The 22,476-nt window shown below is 36.7% G+C and overlaps 1 pseudogene; it reads left to right on the top strand.

Moving 5' to 3' along the window:
- The first annotated feature begins 13,175 nt into the window (after positions 1-13,175).
- Positions 13,176-13,788, top strand: LOC145531050 (nucleolar protein 56 pseudogene; annotated as a pseudogene).
- The last annotated feature ends 8,688 nt before the right edge of the window (positions 13,789-22,476 follow it).

The raw sequence follows: 22,476 nt of genomic DNA, 5'->3' as shown, positions 1-22,476 counted from the left end.
AACCTACTCCAGTATTCTTGCCTGGAGAATTCCATGGACAGTGGAGACTGGTAAGCTACAGTCCATGGAATCTCAAAGAGTTTAGACACAACTGAGCGACTAACACCTTCACTTTAGAAATACAATCAGCTTTAGAAGATGCACTTTTCTAAAGTAGTTGTAGTACTCTATCACAAAGTACTAGTGTGTGAGAATGCCCGTTGCCCCCTAATATTTATTATTATCAACATTTTAAAATTTGAACATTCTTTAGGTGCTCTTAATTTGCATTTTCATGGTTTTTAATGAGTTTGAATATCTTTTCATATATTCCATATGTTTACTAGATATTTGCTACCGCAGTGTGTGTGTGAATAGTGCCTTTTCAACTCTCTTGGTCTTTTTTTCTATTGGGTTGTCTGCTTGTCTCTTACTCCTAGGTAAAAGTTCTTTATATAATCTGGAAAAAAAGGTCTATATCAGTAATACATGTTGAAAGCATATTTCTTTTCTTGGTGATTTGTTTTTAACTACGTTGTATATTTTGGTGAACAGAAATATTCAGTTTTACTATATATCCTCATTTATCTATCCTTTCTTTATGGTTAGTGCTTTTGTTTCTCATTTAAGTTTTAATTAAAACAAGATTATGAATATATTACACAAATTGTCTTTTAGATGCTTTATTGTTTTACCTTTAACATTTAAGCCAATAATACATATGGATTTGATGCTTGTGTATGATATGAAATAAGGTCAAGTTTGTTTTTTAAAAATTTTTCTATACATAGTCAGTTTTCCCAGTATCATTTATTGAAAAGACCATATATCCCAACTATTATAGTACCAATGTAGTTATAAATCACATGTCCAGATACATATCTGTCTGTTGATGGGAATCTTGATTCTGTTCATTGTATCTTTATAAGCCAATACCATGATCTCTTAATTACTGTAACTTTTTAAGTTGGACACACAGTAGAGCAATGCCAACCACTAATGGTTACTTACAAAAGAGATTAGTCTGCAGAAAATATACAAGAGGAATGTCAGAGGAAGGATGAAAATTAAGAGATGCTGGCGCATCCAGGGCTGAGTCCTTGGACCACTTCTCTTTTCTTCCTACACTGATTGCCTAGGTCATCTCATCCATTCTCATGGCTTGAAATACTATCTGTATCCTAATGGCTCAAAACAGTACGTCCCCAACCTAACTTTCCCCACGAATTTTGGACTCAAGTCTGGAAGAGCCTGTGTGACATTTCCCCCTAAAAATCTAATAGCTATCTCAAACTTAACTGACTCCTGATGCCTGCCCCTCCCCAATAAAATTCTAGCTCTTTCTGTTGTCCTTCTCATCTCAAAGAGTATTTTGATTCTTTCATAAATCTCTCTTTTTTTTTTTGCTCTTCTCTTTCTTACACATCCATTCTCCACATCCATTGCATCATCCATTCACTTTCTCCACATCCATTACGTCAAGAAATTTTCTTTGTTTGGCATTAAATTATATCAAAAATTAACACCTTCTAGCTCTACTCTTGGCTTCCCAGGTGGTGCTAGTGGTCAAGAACCTCCTGCCAATGCAGGAGACATTAAGAGACATGAGTTTGATCCTTGAGTTGGGAAGATCCTGAAGGGAATGGCAACCCACTCCAGTATTCTTGCCTGGAGAATCCCATCCCATGGAGAGAGGAGCCTGTCAGGCCACAGTCCATAGGGTTGCAAAGAGTCAGACACGACTGAAGCAATTTAGCATGCACTCTCCTCTTGACATCCTGGATACCATCTTCTCTTGCCTGGATTAAGGTAATAGCTCCTCACTAGTCTCTGTTCTCTTCTACTCCTAGTTCTCCATAAATTGTATCTACCCAGGAAAACATAATTATTTTCCTATTAGTCCTCTTTTCAAAAGCAGTTCAATTGATTTCCACATCACTCAGAGTAAAAACAAAAATACTACATTGAACAAACTTCTAAATGACCTGGTTCCTTGATGACGCTTTGATTTCATCTCTTAATATTCTTCCCTTCATTCTCTCTGTTCCAGCTACCTTGTCCTCAAACATGCCAGGCAAGCTGCCTGCTTAGTGTTTTCACATTAGCTATTCCTTCTTCCTAGAACATTATCGGTTGTCTCCCTGCAGATAGCAACATGTCTAAATTTCTCATTTCTTTTAGTTCTTAACTCTGTCTTCATCATTTCAATAAGACTCTCTCTGGACACCTTATCTAGGAATTTCAAAGTATAACATTTCATATTGCCTTTCCATGCTCTGTCTTTCTCCTTAACAACTATTACTATCTAACATACTACCTAAAATACATACTTTCCTTGTTTATATTATTTATTTTGTGGCTCTTTGAAGTGATGTGACTTGAAGCTTAAGTGGAAAAATTAGTCTCAAGAGAAGTAAGAGGAGTATATCCACTGTAACAGGTCAGAAGAATAATTGGATAAATGCCCACATAAGTGGGTTTATAAGTCTGGTTGGTTGAGGAATCTATATGTAATTAACTCCCTTGACAGTACTCCTGACTACCTAAATATTATCTTCAAAAGGTTTGACTGGGCTGAGCAGATTTCTAGAAACTATGTTTTGAAAAAATCTTTGGTTGATCAGTTTCTGTGCTTTGTAATCATATTCGAACACTTCAACTATTGAACATAATTGAAAGTTGGGAAGATTGAAGATGGCATGGAGACAAGAAGAGAGAAATATGCACATCCAAGTCCAATGTTTTCACACTCATTTGAGCTTAAAAATTCTTTTCAATTTAAGAAGTAGCTAAAAGTTACATCTCTAGATTTAGCTATGATTGTGTCAACCCAAATGTAGGAAACTCTAGGCTTACAACAAAATTTTAGTACCATTCTTACCCTACCACTCTCATGTAGTCATCCAGTGGGTAAGGTGACTTCCTGGATGACCACTTAGAATTCAAAGATTGTGTTTGTTATGGGTTAAACTATATTCCCGGAACTGTATTCCAATGTATTAGTGGAGATACCTGTGAATGCGACATAATTTGACAATAGACCCTGTACAGACGTCTATTAACCAGAATGTAGATGGTAAAGAGTCTACCTGCAGTGCGGTAGACCTGGGTTCGATCCCTGGGTCAGGAAGATTCCCTGGAGAAGGAAATGGCAACCCACTCCAGTATCCTTGCTTGGAAAATTCCAAGGATGAAGGAGCCTGGCAGGCTACAGTCCATGGGGTTGCAAAGAGTCAGACATGACTGAGCGACTTCACTTTAATTTGAGAATACGGTCTTTGGAGATAATTAAGTTAAGATGAAGTCATTAGGGTGGACCCTAATCCAATAAGTGCTAAGTTGCTTCAGTTGGGTCTGGCTCTTTGCACACTACATGGATTCTCCAGGCAAGAATACTGGAGTGGACTGTCATGACCTACTCCAGGGGATCTTCTTGAACCAGGAATCTAACTCTGTCTTTTATTTTTTATGTCTCCTGCATTGGCAGGTGGGTTCTTTACCACTAGCACCACCTGGGAAGCCAATCCAATATGACTAGTGTACTTATAAACCAAAAATTTGGACAGGGGCAGACATGCACAAGGAGAATGCTATGTGCATATGATAACAGAGATATAGGAGATGTGTCTACAAGGTAAGGATGCTGAAGATGGTCAGTAAATCATCAGAAGCCAGACAGGAGGTATGGAATGGATTCTTCTTCACAATCCTCAGAAAGAACCAAACCTGCTGACATCTTGAGCTCAGATTTCCATCTACCAGAAGTGTGAGACAATTTATTGTTTAAGCCACATAGTTTGTGGTACTTTCTTATAGCAGCCCTAGGAAACTAATGTGGTCCCAGTTCTTTTTTAGAACAACTATTGTAAATAGAGTTCAACTTGTGACCACATAAATTTTAATCTAGTAAAATTTTTAAGGTTTGAAAAGTCATTATTTAAAAAAAAAAAAACAACTTTCTAGGGGACTCCCTCGGTGGTCCAGTGGTTAAGACTCCCACTTCCAAGGAAGGGGGCATGGATTTGATCCCTGGTCGGGGCTTCCCTTGTGGCTCAGCTGATAAAGAATCTGCTTTCAATGCAGGAGACCTGGGTTCAATGTCTGAGTCAGAAAGATCCCCTGGAGAAGGGATTGTCATTCCAGTATTCTTGCCTGGACAATTCCATGGATAGAGGAGCCTGGCAGGCTATGGCCCATGGGGTCGCAAAAAGTTGGACATGACTGAGTGACTAACACTTCCACTTTCTTTCAAGGAGCTAAGATCCCACATGTCGCAAGATGAGGCCAAAAAATAATATTTCTAATTTAAAACAATTTTAGATTTAGAGAAAAATTACAAACATACTGCAGAGAATTTCCCCACACAGTTTCCTCTATTGACATTTATATTAGTTGAGCACACTTGTCACAAGTGGGCTTCCCTGGTGGCTTGGCAGATAAAGAATCTGCCAGCAATGCAGGAGACCTGGGTTTGATCCCTGGGTTGGGAAGATCCCCTGGAGAAGGGAATGGCTACCCACTCCAGTATGCTGGTCTGGAGAATTCCATGGATTGTATAGTCCATGGGGTCACAAAGAGTCGGACACAACTGAGTGACTTTAATTTTCCTTCCCTTGTCACAAGTAATGAATTGATATACATACACTATTATTAACTAAAGCACACACTTTACTCAGATTTCCTAGTTCTTACCAAGTGTCTTTTCCCATCCAGGATACCATGTGACATTTTGTTATCATGTTTTCTTGTGTTCCTCTTGGTTGTGACAATTTCTGACTTTCCTTGTTTTTTATGACTTTAATCATTTTGAGGAGTACTGGTCGGCTATTTTGTGTACACTGACTGATGTTTTTCTCCTAGTTAGGCTGTGATGTTGACTTTTAGGGAGGAAGACCACAGAAGAAAGGTGTCATTTTCATCAGATAACATCAAGGGTAGAGACTACCAATGTGAAATATCCCTGTTGATGTTCACCTACCTGAGGGAATATTGGTCAGATTTCTCCATTGTTAATTTAACTCCTGCCCCCTGCCTTTTGCATTATATTCTTTGGGAAGAAGTCACTATGCACAGCCCATACTTAAGTAATGACAAGTTATACTCTACTTCCTTTGGGAAGAGTATTTACATAATTTTTTTGAAACTCTTCTGCACAAGAGATTTGTCTCTTCTCCTCAGACTGGATTGTAGTTAACTGGAATACTATTTCAATACCTTGAAAATCAAGAGACTCTACAAAGAGGATAATTAAAAAATTTTACTGTATAATACAACTTCCCTTTAAAACAAAGAAAACAAAACAGTGTTAGTATTTGATGTATAATACAGCAAAAATTCTGATCCAGATAATTAGAAATAATACACACTTTTTAAAGGTTTCCTTTGATCATACAGTCTCAATTTCTCTCTACTAGAGCATGTATGCTCAATTATCAAGAGTTTGAAAGTTCATTTTCAATTACAAAGAAAATTTACTATCAATAGTAGAATACAAGATGCCTTTGCCTCTTTTATCACCACATCGAGGGTTTCATATCTTTGCTCATGACCCAGCACTGCTCTTTCATTATGTTTATCCTTCTCCCGAAGTAGAATAGAGAATAGAGTGAGAAGGGGGAAAAAATGTATTTCCTCCAAAATGGCAAACTCTGTCACTAACCATGGGCATGCCTCAATTCAGATGTACTCAACATCTGAATTAGTAATGTGGTATTATGGAAAAGCTCTTGCTTCAAAAATTCTGAGGAGAGTGAAGTAAGTCAGAAAAAGAAAAACAAATATCATATGTTAACATATATATATATATATATATATATATATATATATGCTAGAAATGTGGTACTGGTGAATCTATTTGCAGTGCAGCAATAAAGACTCAGACATAGAGAACAGAATTGTGGAGACAGTGGGAGAAGGAGAGAGTGGGACAATTGAGAGAGTAGCATTGAAACATATACATTACCATATGTAGAATAGATAGCTGGTGAGAAGTTGCTATATAACACAGGGAGCCCAGCTTGGTGCTCTGCGATGACCTACAGCAGTGGGACAGAGGGAGGGGAGGGACCTCAGGAGCAGGGTGATACATGTATAATTATGACTGATTTGCATTGTTGTACCAACACAGAAACCAACACAACATGGTAAACCAATTTTCCTCCAATTTAAAAATAAATTTAAAAAACTCTTAAAAAAAACAAAAAAAACTCTGAGCATATTTAATGCCTTAATTTTGTTCATTCAACAAATAATGATGAAAGGCCAGCCTTGTACAAGGCAGTTATGTTTGATTCTAAGAAACCAACACTGAGAAAGCATAGACAACGTCTCTGTTTTGGTGCAGTTTTCAATTTGGTGGAGAAAACAGGCACTGAGTAAGGATTAAAAGTGTGCTAAGTTACACGAAGAAATTCAGGGTACTATGAGGGTGAAAATTGTGATCAGGGAATGGGGTGGTGGATTAATTAATTCATTGCAGTGAAACAGAAGGTTTCTTTGAGAAAATCATGTTAAAGTTAACTTCTGCACAATGCATGCAATTCAGGTAAACATGGAAAGTCATGTTAGGGAGGATTATCATATTAACTAATACAGTCTTGTTTCAAATGAAAGTTAAGTTTCTCCTTGCTTTGTAAGACAGAAATTTTGGAGATCTCAAAGAAGGCTACACTAGTGTTTATAATATTTTTGAGAAGCCAGTTGAAAACTCCTAACCCTGGAAATTTACCATAAATAATTAGAGATGACTCAGACTGGTAATTCTTTGAAAACCATCAGGAAATAGCAATGCTACAATACTTCCATAATCAAAATAGTGGTTGATAATAGCCAACTTCTCATGCAAATGATAGAACTGTGTGGTTTTTAGGATGTGTGCTACAAAAGGAGAAAATAAAATAACTGAGGAAGCAATTTCCCTAAATGTGGTGACGGTCTAGTCATTAAAGAACATTCTACTTCATTGTTATGAATATGTGACTCATTCCAATGGTTTAGTGGGAATATATGTATATATATATATATATACACACATATATATCATTTACAAGAAAACATCTGCTACAACTAGATGATTAGCTGCGAAGTATATAGCAATTTTGTCTTTTAAAGATTTCTTTCCAAAGTGTCCCCATCTACCCTTCATTTACTTCAGGTGCATGCCTAATGACATCAGTAGTGATTTCCAGAATTTTCCTGGTTGGCAGGAGCAAATTCTTGAAGGGGCTCATAATACAAAGCTTTTGCTTCTCTCAGAATTTCAGCATTTCTTTGAGATTACTCCATCCCATTTTCAACAAGTTCTATGCCCCGTCTCTGGCCCTCCCAAGGACATATCTTCAAGGTTAATGTTTAAGTGTTAATTAAGCCTAGCCATCCTTTAAGAGATAAGTAAGTAAACAAGCTGGCCATGATAACAAGGTTTCTAAGACTGGACAAAAAGGAATGTTAATGCATCTGTCATAATGGAAACAATACGTTTATAATCTTAGACTTAAAGTAACTATGGTTACAAAGCCTTGTGCTGCTTACCTTCACTTTATTCCTTTCACTGGGAATCCACCTCTGTCATCAGGAGAGAGTCTCCTTGGCTAATGGCCCTCCGTGTGTCATCATGAGAATACAGAGATTAAACACCTTGTGAATAGAGAGTGTAAATTTCTTTATCTGCTTCAGAAGTGTCTTTTCAATAAGGAAGACTTGGTCAACAAAAGAGAGAGAAGTGTTCTCAGTTTAAACCAACTTTCTAAATTAAAAAAAAGACTGGTTTTCTATTATACCTGAAGTGTTTTGTTGTCAATGATTACCTTCCAAGTGCTTCAAGTCTTTATAGCCATAGTCTTGATGTTGACTAAGTGCTTCAAAAAGAATTTCTGCAGATACTTAGGGTGAAGGGGTCAAGAAGAAGATATTATCAGGATAGAATTTAGAATACTAGATTTAAGATGAATTACTGCAGGCATCTTCACAAAGATTGTTAAGAACGTAGGAAGTTGTTCAAACATAGCATTAAAAATAAAGCAGGGCTCAAAGTTACGTCTATAATGCATTCTACAGAAATTATATAAAATATATCAAGATGAAAAGAAGCATATGAATATAAATAAATGTTAGAACTTCAAAAAAAAAAAAGAAAAGAAGCATATGATAATGTAAACAGTGGTTATCTTAGGGGTGAGATTATAGGTGATTTGACACAATAAACGTTATTAATTAAACAGTCAGAAATAAACTGTAAGTTTTATATAGTAATGTATAGTATATTTTAAACATCAGCTACAGCTTTGGCAATTATAGAAATGACTCACTGTTAATCTGGGACACATTCAGAGGAGGTTAGTAAAGGATATTAGGAGTAGTTAAAGCACTGACGCTTTTTCCCTTGGAGGAAAAAAAAGAATAAAGTAACATTAAAGCTGGCTTCAACTCTTCAAAAAACTGTCAAGTAGAGGAGTAACAAGATATTTTCCAAAGACGAGGAGTTCTATGGAGTTTAGCGCCTGTCTTAATTTAAGAAAGACATTTCTAATAACAAGGGAACAGACTGATATTCAAGAATTACTGAAGGTATTTAAGAAGAGATAGGGTAGATATCAGATTTGGTTATAAAAATGATTGCTTCACTGAGGGAGAACTCAGCCTGTGGGGTTTTTAAGATATTTTCAACTCTTGGATTCTATTATTTTAAACATTGCTAACATGTTTGCCCAACACTCTAGACCTCAGATCTTGATTTTCCTTTCTTTCCCTCGCTTTTCCCTATCCCATTCCCACTTCCCTCCCATATTGACAGAAAATGCTGACTTGTGCTAGGAGTCACAGGGGCATATTGCCTTTGAGAACAATGATAAGAGAGCAGTAAATTCCTTGTTAGAAAGCCTCCAATTTAAAAAATAGAAGTGGCAGAATATAGTGACTTGTCTAATCCACCATAATGTGTTTTGCACCATAATGTTAGGGCAGGGTTCCCTTGTCTTGGGGTTACAGGGGCTTAAGACAGATCAGAAAGAATAAGACTGGGCTCAGATTTCTATCACTCATCTGATCACACATTTGAACATGACCCATTTTATCCATCCCTTTCTCTATGTCATCAACTTCCACACCATCTTACTGAAAAATGGCACAAGACATACTGTAGCCAAACTTCCCAGACATCCCAACCCCTTAGCTCCCAGGATGCTTGTTGTGTGATCCCCACTGAGTGTGATATCTTCACTTCTTGTCAGCCCCAAATAGGAAGCAAATACAAATACTCTTGTAACACTATTCGTTTAGGAACCAGTCAAATAGTATTAGAAATTCCAAAGCAGTAACCAGCCATCTTCCAGTAACACTATTCATTTAGGAACCAGTCAAATAGTATTAGACATTCTAAACCAGTAACCATCTATCTTCCAGTAAAAATAATAGAATATATATATATATATACACAATTCTGGGCGATTTTGAATTTTACCTTCACTTGATTCCTAAGATTCAAAGTGAAGTTTCTGCAGAGTTCTCCATGCATGAAGTATTAAGGAGAAGAATGCACCTCAAGAGTGGCAAACCCTAAAATCTCCTTATGATGTACAATGTCTTGCTTTACACAGTGTACATTACAAAGAATTTTTATCAATGCAGATGATCTTTACTTTTTAAAATTTATTTCATTGAAGTATAGCTGATTTACCATGTTGCATTAATTTAGACTGCACAGCAAAGTGATTCAGTTAAGCATACACATATGGAAGTTTGTTTGTTTTTGTTTTTGTTTAGTCACTCTGTCATGTCTGACTCTGCGAACCCATGGACTGTATCCTGCCAGGCTCCTCTGTCCTTGGGATTTTTAGGCAAGAATACTGGAGCGGGTTGCCAGTTCCTCCTCCAGGGTATCTTCCCGACCCAGGAATCAAACCCATGTCTCCTGTAAGTCTCTTGTGTTGCAGGCAGATTCTTTACTGCTGAGTCACTGGGGAAACCCCACATGTATGTATACACATCCATTTTCATATTCTTTTCCATTATGGTTTATCACAGGATAGTGAATATAGCTTTCTGTTGCTATTCAGTAGTTCCTTATTGTTAAAGATTCTTTCTTTGTTAATCATTAAAATCCATGGAATGAGTTATATTTCAAATGGGTCTATTAGTAGGAAAAAAGCATTCATCAAAACAGAAGTCTGAAAATGGAGACAGACAACGTTGGCCAAGAAAGAAGAAAGAACAGGTGTTTTATCTTATCCCACACTCGTTCAGAGTGGAATATGGAAGATCAACACTCTTGTTTTTGTGGATATGTGCTAAAGAAAACAGAGAACTCCAGCCAAGTTGCACAGTGAGTTTCGTGAATATATGGAGAAATGTTTACTTGCCTTGAATTGAGGATGGAATTCTAGTCCCCTTAGACAGTGAGCCAGATTTTAGAAAGCCAACATAAGCCCACTTGTATTGTCTAATCATGCTCTCTTCTGGGAAAATTCTAATTTAGCTAAAACCAGGATTTGGATTTGGCCTAGCTATAAATTAAAAGAATACTACATGGCTGTGTAGCTCTGCTCAAGAGTTTATTTGCTCTTACATTAAAAAATAACTCAAGTTACTCTCAAAGGATTCATTAAAAACCTGATTTCTCCACTTTATAGCTATTTTGCCTGGCAGATGGGATCTGGTTTTTTCCTTATGTTGCATTTTTCGAACTAAGTCTTTATGGTGAGATAGCAGTATTCTCTCCCGCCAACAAAAAAGCCACATGAATATTTCAATAAAATTGCCTTATTTGGCATCTACTGTCCACATATGTTCATTTGGCTATTGCTTGTCCAAGCCAATTATAGCCACAAGGGGAATGAGTGTTTGAAATTTAAACAAGGAGCTCTAAATTTTGTAAGAGAGAAGAGGCCCCCTGACAGGTAGATCAGTCTCTAATTCATTTTTAATGCAGTTGACAATTTCATAAATCATTGTTTCCCTCCTAGTACATGCCAGCTTCTGTGCTGTAGAAGCCCAGAAAGAAAACTTCTTTATATTTTTGGGTGGGGGGGGGTGGATTAGGACAAGTTAGACTCTTTGAATGAGCCTTTAAGGAGGAATAACTTCACCATGCAGAGAATAAAGAGTATTTCAAGCAGAGAGAAAGGCATGAAGGTGTGATGAGTTCTAGGGTAGAGCTAGGATACAGATACATAAGTTGGAAGGGGATGGTAGAGGTGATGGATTTCTTGGTACAAAAAGCCATCATCAAAAGTTTGAAAATAAAGAATGTTAAGTTCTATCCCTATCAATCCTAAGAAATGGAGTATTACATTCCCACAAATGTGAAAAGAAAACCTGATTCCTCTTTCCAGCAAAGAATGCCTGTAAGGTCTGAAGTTAAGTAGACAGATAAACAGGGCCAAGAGATATTGGAAGTACTGTTGTCACTTAAGAGCCCAAATGGGCTTCCCTGGTGGCTCAGTGGTAAAGAATCTTCCTGCCAAGGCAGGAGACTTGGGTTTGATCCCTGGTTTGGGAAGATCCCCTGGAGAAGGAAATGGCAACCCACTCCAGTATTCTTGCTTGGCAAACCCCATGGACAGAAGAGCCTGGAGGGCTACAGTTTATGGGGTCACAATGAGTCAGACACAACTTAGCAACTAAACAACAACAACAAACAAAATATTCAGTGCCTAAGTTAAATCACCCTAGGGATTTTTTTTTTTCATTCTATTTTTAAGAATCTGGTTGGAAATTGGGAGAGAACAAAGTACACTTAAATTAGTGTGATTGTTCTTTGTTGAAAGTTAAGGTCACTCAGAGATACCATTTGCTTAATCATTGCCTATACACATGTCAAAAAAAAAATCATACACACACACAAACACACACACACATATCTTTTTACATGCCAAAAGTGGTTGAAAATGTGACTAAATCATGTGTCTTGATTGGAATCTGGAGTATGAATCTACTCTCATAGATTTTATTACTTTATCAAATTTTCAGCTATAGATTTCATCCTGTTTGGTAGTGCTTTAGAATCACACACATAATATAGACAAGAGTTTGGCCCCCAGAATCAGGCAAACCTGAGCTCTGTCTACTTATGAGCCCTATGAACTCAACAAGTGATTAGATTCCTTCGGTTCTCAACTTTCTGAACTGTTATTAATTAAAAGAAAAATCAGATTCAAACTCATATCTACCAAATAACTATTGTGAATATTAAGTGAAATGTTTGAAAATGCTTACTGTGGTGTCTGGTGTATATTAAGAACTTGATAAGTGTCATTAACCAATTATATAATTATTATTATTATCCAAAGAAAAACACCCACAATCAGTTTGAGAAGAAACATCTGTAGAAACCGTTTTATCTATACACTGAGCCAGTTGATTCACTGCATTTTTCTTGATTAAATAATAATGAAAAGGGTAATAATAACATACATATAATACTTCAGTGTTTAAGAATATTTTCTTATGAACAAATAATTTGGCACTAACTCTGTGAGTTAGAAAAGATAAAATATTTTACAAAGAAGAAAAAAAAAAGAAATCAGGATATAATATACAAGAGAAAAAAATCTATAAAAGTCACAACAAAATAAGGAGATTAAGGGGGAAGAAAAGCCTCTAAAAATGATTAATTTGTCATAACAAACACTTTCAGATAATCAGAGTGGAGAAAACACAGTGTCAGTCAATGGATTGACATTGTCAAATAGACTGATGGGTATCTAACAAATGTCAGACTTATTTCACTTTTTTATTGCTAGTTATTGATTTCTCAAGTTTAAATGACTCTTTCCAAAAATTAATATTTTATTTATGTTTATGTTTATATATGTTTATTTATGTTAAGAACACATACATTATTGCAGAGAATATATATCATAAAAACATTCATTTAAAATAAGCACCATTTTCTGGCCAGTCCTGGTGTCTGAGTGATTCCCTGGGCCCAGCAAAGGGACCAAGTTTCCAGAGCCTTGAAGACAAGGGGTAACACCCCAAAATACGGACTCATTTTCCACTCTACCTTCATTGGCCGAGCAGCTGCCAAGAACAAAGGTCGCATCTCCCGATACCTGGCAAACAAATGCAGTATTGCCTCACGAATCGATTGCTTCTCTGAGGTGCCCACCAGTGTTTTTGGGGAGAAGCTTCGAGAACAAGTTGAGGAGCGGCTGTCCTTCTATGAGACTGGAAAGATTCCCTGAAAGAATCTGGATGTCATGAAGGAGGCAATGGTTCAGGCAGAGGAAGCGGCTGCTGAGATTACTAGGAAGCTCGAGAAACAGGAGAAGAAACGCTTGAAGAAAGAAAAGAAAAGGCTGGCTGCAATTGCCCTGGCTTCTTCAGAAAATAGCAGTGCCCCGGAGGAGTGTGAGGAGACAAGTGAAAGACCCAAAAAGAAGAAAAAGCAAAAACCCCAGGAGGCTCTTCAGGAGAATGGAATGGAAGACCCATCTGTCTCTTTTTCCAAACCCAAGAAAAAGAAATCTTTTTCCAAGGAAGAGCTAGTTAGTAGTGGTCTTGAAGAGACAGCTGGTACTGGAAGTCTCCCCAAGAGAAAGAAATCTTTTCCCAAAGAAGAACAAGTTACTGACCCTGATGAGTCAGAAAACAAGAGGGTCCCCAAGAAAAAGCGGAAATTGTCTTCCAAGGAGGAGCCACTCAGCAGTGGACCTGAAGAGGCTGCTGCCAGCAAGAGCAGCAGCTCCAAGAAAAAGAAAAAGCTCCGAAAGCTATCCCAGGAAAGTTAGAATGGACATCTTCCTAGTGGGGCATAACTTACAGAGGTATTCCCCATCCCATCCCCTAGACCCAGTAAAATAAAAACAAATTCACAAGAAAAAAAAAAAAATAAGCACCATTTTCATAATACACAAGTTTGTTTTAAAAAGCACATTATTGAGGAAAGTTTTGGTTCTCTATTTCTAAAAATCATATATTTATAGGTTGAAATACAGTCACCATCTTTATCTATTATTTAAATTATTGATCAACAAACCATAAGATAGACTTTGGAACAATGGCACTCAAATTTTACAATGGTGGGCTGAAACTTTGAAAAACAGTTCCACTGCTTAATTGAATATAGTCAATCTTTCTTCCAGCTCATATTTGATTACATGTTTTAACCTAGATTTTTTATTATATTCACCAATAACAGTTTTCCTTTAAAAAACTGATACCTGATAATTGTTGATTCTGACAAAGTGAATGTCCAAGTATCATAAAATATGTATTTTTTTTTTTTTTTTTTAGTTCTACCAGTTTATTGCTACCAACCCATCTCCCTCCACCCTCATGCACGCGTGCTCAGTCATGTAACCCCATGGACTGCAGCCCACCAGACTCCTCTGTCCATGGACTTTTCCAGGCAAGAATACTGGAGTGGGTTGCCATTTCCTTCTCCATAAAATATGTATTAATAGAAGTCCTTAGAAAGATGACTGTGCCTTATTGTACAGCAAATAAATATGGTCATAGATATTCATGTCTGTGATTTTTGTATCACACTTCCCAGGTGGTGCTAGTGGTAAAGAACCTTCCTGTCAATGCAGGAGATGTAAGAGACACAGGTTTGATCCCTGAGTTGGGAAGATACCCTGGAAGAGGGCATGACAACCCACTCCAGTTTTCTTGCCTGGAGAATCCCATGGACAGAGGAACCTGAAGGGCTACAGTGTGTAGGATCACAAAGAGTCGGATATGACTGAAGCAACTTTGCACACACATATCTATAATAAAGTTATGGTTTCTCTAAGAAATACTGATTCCAAGCCATGTAATATGATCAAATATCTTAATGATTTATATTCTGTGATGATCATCATGATATTCAGATGCTTCCTGATCAAATTTAATGACAATTGCTTTAGAAGTGTACACATATTCATTTTTATTTAATTACTTTAAATTTCCTTGAATATATCTTTATTGAGTAAGCATAATATAGGCGGTACAATTGGTTAGTTAAAAATATGTGGAGTAGATCCATTGTTATCACCAGGGTCTCTATTTCAAGTGCTCTCACACTGATGGAAAGAAGATACTTTTCCTTATGGCTACCAATGGAGGTATTACTAATAATGGTTCTCAGAGTTTTCTTTGGTACTTACATAAACCTAAAAGAATTACGTATTTAAACTTAAATGTCTGTTTGATTTGAATATAGGAATTGGGCTTTTCATTACATAAATAGATAGCTATGGCAAATTATACTTGTTATTTGTAGGCTAAACTGTTTTTTGCATGAAATGTTCCCTTGGTATCTCTAATTTTTTTGAAGAGATCTCTAGTCTTTCTCATTCTATTGTTTTCCTCTATTTCTGTGCATTGATTACAGAAGAAGGCTTTCATTTCTCTCCTTGCTATTCTTTGGAACTTTGCATTCAAATGGGTATATCTTTCCTTTTCTCCTTTGCCTTTTTCTTCTCTTCTTTCCTCAGCTATTTGTAAGGCCTCTTCAGACAACCATTTTGCCTTTTTGCATTTCTCTTTCTTGGGGATGGTCTTGATCACTGCCTCCTGTATAATGTCACAAACTTCCATCCATAGTTCTTCGGCACTCTTTCAGATCTAAGCCCTTGATTCTATTTGTCACTTCCACTGTATAATCGCAAGGGATTTGACTTAGATCATACCTGAATAGTCTAGTCGTTTTCCCTACATTTTTCAATATATGCCTGAATTTGGCAATAAGGAGTTCATGATCTGAGCCACATTCAGCTCCCGGTCTTGCTTTTGCTGACTGTGTAGAGCTTGTCCATTTTCAGCTGCAAAGAATATAATCAATCTGATATCAGTATTGACCATCTGGTGATGTTCATGTGTAGAATCATCTCTTGTGTTGTTGGAAGAGGATGTTTGCTATAACTAGTGCATTCTCTTGGCAAAACTCTGTTAGCTTTTGCCCTGCTTCATTTTGTACTCCAAGGCCAAACTTGCCTGTTACTCCAGGTATGTCTTGAATTCCTACTTTTGCATTCCAGTCTTCTATGATGAAAAGGACATCTTTTTGGAGTGTTAGTTCTAGAAGGTCTTATCAGTCTTCATAGAACTGTTCAACTTCAGCTTCTTCGGCATTAGTGGTTGGGGCATAGACTTGGATTACTGTCATACTGAATGGTTTGCCTTGGAAACAAACAGAGATCATTCTATCATTTTTGAGACTGCACCCAAGTACTGCATTTCAGACTCTTTTGTTGACTATGAGAAATACTCCATTTCTTCTAAGGGATTCTTGCCCACAGTCATAGATATAATGGTCATTTGAGTTAAATTCACCCATTCCAGTCCATTTTAGTTCAATGATTCCTAAAATGTCAATGTTCACTCTTGCCATCATCTCCTGCTTGACCACTTCCAATTTACCTTGATTCACGGACCTAACATTCCAGGTTCCTATGCAGTATTGTTCTTTACAGCATCAGACTTTACTTCCATCACCAGTCACATCCACAACTGGGCATTGTTTTCCCTTTGGCTTTGTCTCTTCATTCTTTCTGGAGTTATTTCTCCACTGATTTCCAGTAGCATATTGGGCACCTACCGACCTGGGGAGTTCATCTTTCAATGTCCTATCTTTTTGCCTTTTCATACTGTTCACGGGGTTCTCAAGGCAAGAATACTGAAGTAATTTGCCATTCCCTTCTCCAATGGACCATGTTTTGTCAGAATTCTCCACTATGACCCTTTTGTCTTGGGTGGCCCTACAGGGCATGGCTCATAGTTTCATTGAGTTAGACAAGGCTGTGGTCCATGTGATCACTTTGATTAGTTTTCTGTGATTGTGGTTTTCAGTCTGTCTGCCCTCTGATGGATAAGGATAAGAGGCTTATGGGAGCTTCCTGATGAAAGAGACTGATTGTGGGGGAAACTGTTCTGATGGGTGGGGCCATGCTCAGTAAATCTTTAATCCAACTTTCTATTGATGGGTGAGGCTGTGTTCTCTCTCTGTTGTTTGACCTGAGACCAAACTATGGTAGGGGTAATGAAGATAATGGTGACCTCCTTCAAAAGGACATATGCATGCACTATTGTATTCAGTGCCCCTGACCCTGCAGCAGGCCACCGTCCACCCATGCCTCCACAGGAGACTCCTGGACACTCACAGGCATGTCTGGGTCAGTTTCTTGTGGGATCACTGCTCCTTTCTTCTGGGTCCTGGTGCACACGAGGTTTTGTTTGTGCCTACCAAGAGTCTGTTTCCCCAGCCCTGTGTAGTTCTGTAATCAAAGCCCACTGGCCTCCAGTGTCAAATTCCCTAGGGGTTCCCAATTAGAGATACCAAGGAAATATTTCATGCAAAGATGGGCACAATAAAGGACAGAAATGGTAGGAACCTAACAGAAGCAGAAGACGCTAAGAAGAGGTGGCAAGAATACACAGAAGAACTACACAAAAAAGATCATAATGACTCAGATATCCACGATCGTGTGATCACTCACCTAGAGCCAGAGATCCTGGAATGTGAAGTCAAGTGGGCTTTAGGAAGCATCACTATGAACAAAGCTGTTGGAGGTGATGGAACTTCAGTTGAGCTATTTCAAATCCTAAAAGATGATGCTGTGAAAGTGCTGCACTCAATATGTCAGCAAATTTGGAAAAGTCGGCAGTGGCCAGAGGACTGGAAAAGGTCAGTTTTCATTCCAATCCCAAAGAAAGGCAATGCCAAAGATTGTTCAAACTACTGCACAATTGCACTCATATCACACACTAGCAAAGCAATGCTCAAAATTCTCCAAGCCAGGTGTCAGCAATACGTGAACTGAAAACTGCCAGATGTTCAAGCTGAATTTAAAAAGGGGGAGGAGCCAGAGATCCAATTGCCAACATCTGTTGAATCATCGAAAAAGCAAGAGAGTTCCAGAAAAACATCAACTTCTGCTTTATTGACTACCCCAAAAACTTTGACTCTGTGGATCAAAACAAACTGTGGAAAATTTTGAAAGAGATGGGATACCAGACCACCTGACCTGCCTCCTGAGAAACCTGTATGCAGGTCAAGAAGCAATGGTTAGAAATGGACATGGAACAACAGACTGGTTCCAAATTGGGAAAGGTGTATGTCAAGGCTGTATACTGTCATCCTGCTTATTCAACTTATATGCAGAGTACATCATGTGAAATGCTGGGCTGGATGAAGCGTAAGCTGGAATCAAGATTGCCAGGAGAAGTATCAATAACCTCAGATATGCAGATGACACCACCCTTATGGTAGAAAGTGAAGAAGAACTAAAGAGCCTCTTGATGAAAGTGAAAGAGGAGAGTGAAAAAGTTGGCTTAAAGCTCAACATTCAGAAAACTAAGATCATGGCATCTGGTCCCATCACTTCATGGCAAATAGGTGGGGAAGAAATGGAAATAGTGACAGGTTTTATTTTGGGGGGCTCGAAAATCACTGCAGATGGTGACTGCAGCCATGAAATTAAGATACTTGCTCCTTGTAAGAAAAGTTATGACCAACCTAGACAGCATATTAAAAAGCAGAGACATTACTTTGCCAACAAAGGTCCATCTAGTCAAAGCTATGGTTTTTCCAGTTGTCATGTATGGATGTGAGAGTTGGACTATAAAGAAAGTTGAGCGCCAAAGAATTGATGCTTTTGAACTGTGGTGTTGGAGAAGACTCTTCAGAGTCCCTTGGACTGCAAGGAGATCCAAACAGTCTATCCTAAAGGAGATCAGTCCTGAATATTCATTGTAAGGATTGATGCTGAAGCTGAAACCCCAATAGCTTGGCCACCTGATGTGAAGAACTGATTCATTGGAAAAAACCCTGATGCTGTGAAAGATTGAAGGCAGGAGGAGAAGGGGACAGCAGAGGTTGAGATGGTTGGATGGCATCATCAACTCAGTGGACATTAGTTTGAGCAAGCTACAGGAGTTGGTGATGGACAGGGAAGCCTGGTGTGCTGCAGTCCATGGAGTATCAAAGAATCGGACTTGACTGAGCAACTGAAGTGAACTGAACTGAAACAGATTTTTTAACATATAGAATATTTGAATAATATATGTCAAAGAAGATATAACCATGTTTACAATTCAGAAGGCAATGAAATCACTATAGGGCCCCAAACCTCTCTTTGGCTTCAGTTCTTTATATCTGTATAAAACTACTATTCCCAGATAGAGCAAGCATAACTAATAAATGGTGCCACTGAAATTTTGGAAGATCTATGATACAAAAGCTAGAATTCAAAGGGATTTCTATAAAGCAAAGTTCAGTGACCCTCCTAAGCCAGAAGAATTTTTCATATGTCTTGGAAAAGGCAGAATCAAAAGGCAAAGGACGAAAGACATAAGACAGGAGATAAGAGATGAAAAAGTCTTCATTCTGTGATTCTTGGTTTCATTCCTGAAAAATAAAAAAGGACTAGAGGAGACTCTTAAAGGTGTTTTCCAATTCTTGCTTCTATGATTCCAAGTATGTAGAATTCTCTCTTCTTTAAGTGTCCTTCCCTTGTTTTGTTTGGTTACCTAACACATAATATAGCTAGGTTACTGCATCTCAAATAACCAATGGAGGATGTAGTTTAGCCTGATATGATATGAATCATTACTCACAGGGGATTGCAATTTATTAATTTTTCATTTAAATATATATGTCACATAGAATTGGAAGTGTTTAAAAGTAAGGAAGATGACATTTCTGAACACTACAGCTTACACATTTATTTTTATTAATTTGGAATTTTTAATGGAGTTTTAACAGAAAATGGCTAAAATATATAATCCAAAAGGAAATTCTCTACAAACTTGAACCACTATCAACATAAATAGGGGTGTGTGTGTGTGTGTGTGTGTGTGTGTGTGTAGAACTAGGGATAATTTATGTTAAACATTTAATAAGTGATATAACAATCATCAGTAAATAATAGCTCATAATAACTCTAGTATCACCAGAATCCACATACTTCAATTATGATGTGACAACAACTTATGTAACCATTTAGCAATTCTCAAAAAGAAATTACATTCATTCCAGTGTGCTATTAAACATTCTTGCTTTGGAATTTTTAATGCATTTAAATAATTCCCATGGGTTGTTCAAAATATGGTATATAAAACTACTATAAAATGCCCAGATGTTAGCAAAACTTTAGTCTTTTTTTTTCTAACACACATTTCTGTATATCTTTTATAATATTTCATTTAAAAAGAATATATTTGTATACCTATGGCTGATTCATGTTGAGGTTTGACAGAAAACAACAAAATTCTGTAAAGCAATTATCCTTCAGTAAAAAAAAAAAAATTAAAGAAAACAACAAAAATATAATTTATTTCACAACTTCCTAATTGTCCTAAATGTTTAAAAAAATATTTACTCAATTTCTCATATTAACCAAAAAGAAAAGCAGATCTCTTCAGAATTTCAACATTTTACTTTGCATTTCAAAGTTCCATTTTGAGAAAAACTTACTGACTCAGGGCAAATTTGTGGGAAACTATAAATTAATACAGGTCTTGCTTAGAATCCTCTCAGGCAATTACTAGAAGCACCATAAAAAGGTGTGATCAGAATACCAGACCAAGTATGTTTTGAGGACTCAGGTATACATTTACTCCCATTTTTCACAAAAGATGTTTCTTGGGACACTTGTTTTTCAAAATTCTCCTCCAAAAAAAAACTACCTAGTTAAACAATTTGGAATTTTTTGCATACTGTGTCTTCCTATTTGAAATTCACAAATCCATATTAGCGCTCCAAACAAGTATTTCAGTGAAGTATATTATTTAATCCATGTTTAACCCAGAGTTTTCTAGTCGTTAGTGTTGTTCTAACACTCCCACAATTCTCCTCTCCTTCTCCCCACTTCTTATTAAACACTATTCTTTTCTAATTTCATGGAATACTTATTGCTTGAGGCCACAAGGCTTTGAGAGCCTCTGTACTATGGCCTTGATACTGTGACTGCCTCAAGGCCAGAGAGGAGTCATAGGTGGAGATATTGAAGAAAAGAGTACAAACGAAAAATCCATGAGGGTTGTTGTAAACAGAATTACAAGTTGGATTAATATTTCATTGAGAAATGAGTGTGCTTATTTTTGGTTTTTTCTTCAGTACGTTTAGAAACATGAAAAAATGGATAAGCTACAACTGTGATACACCTAGGAAATATGACTACTTTTTTTATTGCATGATCTTTAAGAAAAGCATAATTGTTTAAACAAGAAAAATGTCTTTGTTTTCAGAAACATCTAGCAAATAGGAAAAAGCTATTATAGAAAGCATATTTTCAAATAATCAAAGCATTCACAAACACGTGAAAAACTTCACAAGCGCAGGTAATATGATTAAGCATTCAAGTAGGCTAATAATTTATACTGAGGACTCTACATATTATTAAACTGGAATCAAGAAGCTCTTCCTATAAAAAAAGAAATAATCCTTGGTGATTGTAGCATAGCAATGTGACTGTTCTTAATACCACTGAATTAGATACTTAAAAATCGGTAAGATGGTAAATTTTACGTTATATGTCTTTTACGACAATTGAAAAAGGAAATAATCTAATCTTATTTTCAAACATCATTAAAATAGCAAGATTTTTTTTAATACTTGAGAGTATTACACCTTATTATAAAATCAGATTCTTAAAAATGTCTGAAAACTCTCCTCTCTCACTAGGAAACACTTATCTTGACCAAAAGAGAAGGCAGTAGTGGATGGTGAACGAACATGTTGGTTTCAGAATAAGAGAAATATTTTCTTTTTTTCTCTACTTCCACCTAAATCTGCATGCCATTAGAGCTACAAGAATAGATTTGAAAGTGGACTTCCTTTTTACATTACAAAAAAATTAATAGAGTTTTCTATAAATATAAAATGGTATTTCACAAGTTTTTAAAAAATATTTCATTTCCTGTAGTGGCATTAAGAGTAAAATCTTGTGTGTGGATTTTTTAAAGTTAGGTAGGATACATTTGATTTATCAAAGTGTGTGTTAATATAGGAGCATTAACAAATTTGTGAGAAATAGACTTAGGAAAGAATTAATGAACTCTAAAACTCACTGCAAAGCTAAGAATGTTTAAAAACATTGTTCTCCTTGGCTAATATCTTATACTAGACTGTAATTTTATGAGAGCAGGGAGCACATCCATCTTGTTCATCACTATTTTTTCATGCTTTCAATAGTATCTAGTGTTGTAAACAATAAATATTAGTATCTCTCAGTGTATTAATAAATTCAGACAAAAGTTAAAAATACAGAAAATTGTTTTTTAGGTAATAGTTAAAAAGCAACATTAATGAAGGCCATTTTTCAATCAATAAATGATTTCAAATATTACCAATGGACTATATATCTAATCAGTTACAGGTTCCATTATTCATCAAATATGTGTTAAACTTAGCTACCAAATTCATCCAAATCTTACGTATGGAATTTTATTCACAAACCAGTGTTCTCCATTTCAAGAGACCAATATTGTCAACACTTAAGCACTTAACATTCAATTCTTCACATGAATCTTTTTGTCTGATGGACCACTGTTGAACTTTTCTCATGAAGTCTG

This window comes from Giraffa tippelskirchi, chromosome 2 (assembly GCF_054371585.1).
Source record: "Giraffa tippelskirchi isolate mGirTip1 chromosome 2, T2T-mGirTip1v1.2.pri, whole genome shotgun sequence".
Lineage (NCBI taxonomy): Eukaryota > Metazoa > Chordata > Mammalia > Artiodactyla > Giraffidae > Giraffa > Giraffa tippelskirchi.
Note: the sequence above shows the minus strand (reverse complement) of the source record. Positions and strands in the feature narration are given on the sequence as shown.